Genomic DNA, 2,957 nt, shown 5'->3' with positions numbered 1-2,957 from the left:
CATGTATCCAGTAGTGGAGTTCATTGATCATACAGTAGTTTGAATTTTAACTTTTTGAGGCATCTCTCTACTATTTTCCATAGTACCTAGAAGAATTGACTTTCCTACCAACGACATACAAGTACCCCCTTTCCTCTGGATTTTAAGGGAATGGACAGCTTTCATTTTATGTCACTTCTGAGCATTGATTACTGTTCCCAAGGGTGCCTCTTCATTATACTTGAAATCAAAAGCAAAGATAGGAGGTAAGGTGAATACAGAGATGACCTGGGGTCATGTCATAGAGCACTGATGCAGATCAGATGGAGTCAAGATGGAAACAATGGGACCATATTAATATTCCATTTCCTTATTTCCCTCTTCAAGTAATAGAATTTCCTATCCGTACACTCATTCACTCATTCAGTTATTCATTCCGTGATCCTCGGTGGATCCATATTGTGTGCTAAGGTTCCTTATAAGAGGAACTATCCTTTAAAAAGTTTTCATGTCACTAGTGAGAAAATAAAATGCAGAAAACAAAATAGCGCCAAAATTTAATTCTCCTCTTACTGCCAATGAAGGACAACTGGAAGAAAAAAGAGAGAGTCATTCTTCCATGAGAGTATATGACATAGAGTTCTGTAAGGCTTAAGGAGTGCTAGAGACTTGCATACAAGTGAAGACCACCATAAACCCAAAGGGGAAAACTGAATAAAGTTTTTTTTTCTCAAAACAACTACGTAGGATTAATACAAATGCAATTAATACTCTACAAAGATCCATAACTCCAGAGGTTGCTAAATATATTGAATATTTCAAATGAAAATCAGCAGGACAGGAACAGCTAAAAAAAATGATGCAAATAAGAATTCATTGTCATGATATCTAATCTCAACAGACAGCAGAAAGATTAACAGGTAACATCAATAAAATAAGATAAAACTGAGATGAAATAAAAGATGACAGATACCCAGATACAACGCCACTATATGTAACAAATAAGTATAGAAAAAGAGAGCTTGTAACTAAACATGAAGAAGAACAGTGTTTCTTTTTCTTTTTTCATCATACTGGACGTTGAACAGTAAGTCCTTGAGTGAGCTAAGCAACAGCTCTGCCACCAAGCCCCACCCCCAAACTTTTTACTTTATTTTATTACAGAGTGTCCCTAAATTGCCCATGTTTGCCTCAAGTTTGCAAGCTTTCTGAGTCGGCCTTTGGCACAATCAGAGTTATATGGATGTGCCACCATGCCCAGTTCCAATGAACATTTTTGGAAGAAGTACAGAAAATCACCCCATAATACACACTAGTAGAAAGTCTACATGAATGAAAGAGAGTTCATTTAAAGTAAAATAGATTATTTCATTTTATTTTTTAAATCATTTTATTGAGAAACAAACAGCAGTGAGACAGTTTCAAAACTGATTAGTAAGACAGTTTCAATAATTAATACAGTGCATATTGTTGTCTTAGTGGTTATTCACTGTACATGATGCAGACATGATATCCTGTCCACAAACACTACTAGAACAACTTAATTCTTTCTATTCATTGAATTAAGAGAAGGTAGCTGTATATCTATCCTAACCAAAATAGCTTATTTTAAAGAAAAAGCAAATCAGTGAACATAGACAGCTTTGGATAGAAGAAGCTTTCCTAAGAAATAAGGAACAAAAGAAGCAACAAAGAAAACCATGATAATATATTTCATGGTAAATTGATAGATTGCTCATAAGTGAAAAAAAAAAGAAAGCCCGAATAGAAAAATATTCTTGACAAACATAATAAAGGATGACTATTATTTCACAAATATAAAATATTAAAATTAGTAGAATTAAAATGACTTAATGTAAGTACACAATGTTCAGATGGGCAAGCACTATGGTTAAGATATGGCAATTTACAGTAAATATTCAAGGTAATTCAATGACATGCTATTTTTACTGTTTCTATGTTATCCTTATACTGTCTGGCCCTCTAAATTATGGTTTTCAAATTAGAATTTCTGGTTCCAGTGAAATAGGATCTCTCAAAGATTGTTATTATAAAATAAAATATGAACTGCTAATGCCACGTCCTGTGTGGTTGCCATGAGGTTGTCTTTATGTAGATTGATATATGTCATTGGACACGAGCCTCCCTGTCCTTTGGGGAGCTCCCTAGAGAGGCTTAGTAATTTGTACAAGTTATACCACTGGGAATCGGTGCCAGGACTAATTTCACTGCCTTTGTTATGCTGTTTTAAAAATCTTTTTGTTTGCATAATTTGAGTTTTGAAATGGTCATATTTTTGAATCAGACATTTCATTTGTTGGTAATCAATTTTAAAGAAATTTTCCTAAATGTGGGAAAGATGCTCAAATATGCTCTTCTCAGTTTTGTTTGACAGTGAAAAAATGTACATGATATGAATAACTTCAGAAAGACAGTTATATAGCATGCGATATTTTACCTGATGAAAACCATAGATAACAAAAATGGTTATGATATTATAGGATATAAAATACAAATGTATGAATAAAATATAAACATGCATTTAAAGCACCATGAATTAAATGATATATTAATTTTATTTATGTTTAGATTGGTGGAATGATAAGCATTATGTTTTTCTCTCTTTTTCGCCCTGTTTTTGATATATTTCCTGATTTTCTTTTATGAAAACAAAACATCACATGAAGGAAAACATGTTTGGTTTAGTAGAGAATATCCAAACATGGATATGTATTTTATATAAATACCATTGAATTTTTAGTATTGGTATTTGTACATCTCACTTTCATACCCCAGCTTCGGTGTCCTCTAGCCTTTGAGCTAGGGCTGCATCATATTCATATCTATTGCTTGAACACACACATCACAGAGGATCATCTCATAATTACTACCTGCAGCTGGGGAGATGGCTCAGTAGAATAAGCCCTTGCCTGGCAAGGACAAAGACCTGAGTTCAATCCCCAGTTCCGCAAAAAAAA

This window comes from Octodon degus, unplaced genomic scaffold, assembly GCF_000260255.1.
Source record: "Octodon degus isolate 3935 unplaced genomic scaffold, OctDeg1.0 scaffold00004, whole genome shotgun sequence".
In the NCBI taxonomy this organism is placed as follows: domain Eukaryota; kingdom Metazoa; phylum Chordata; class Mammalia; order Rodentia; family Octodontidae; genus Octodon; species Octodon degus.
Note: the sequence above shows the minus strand (reverse complement) of the source record.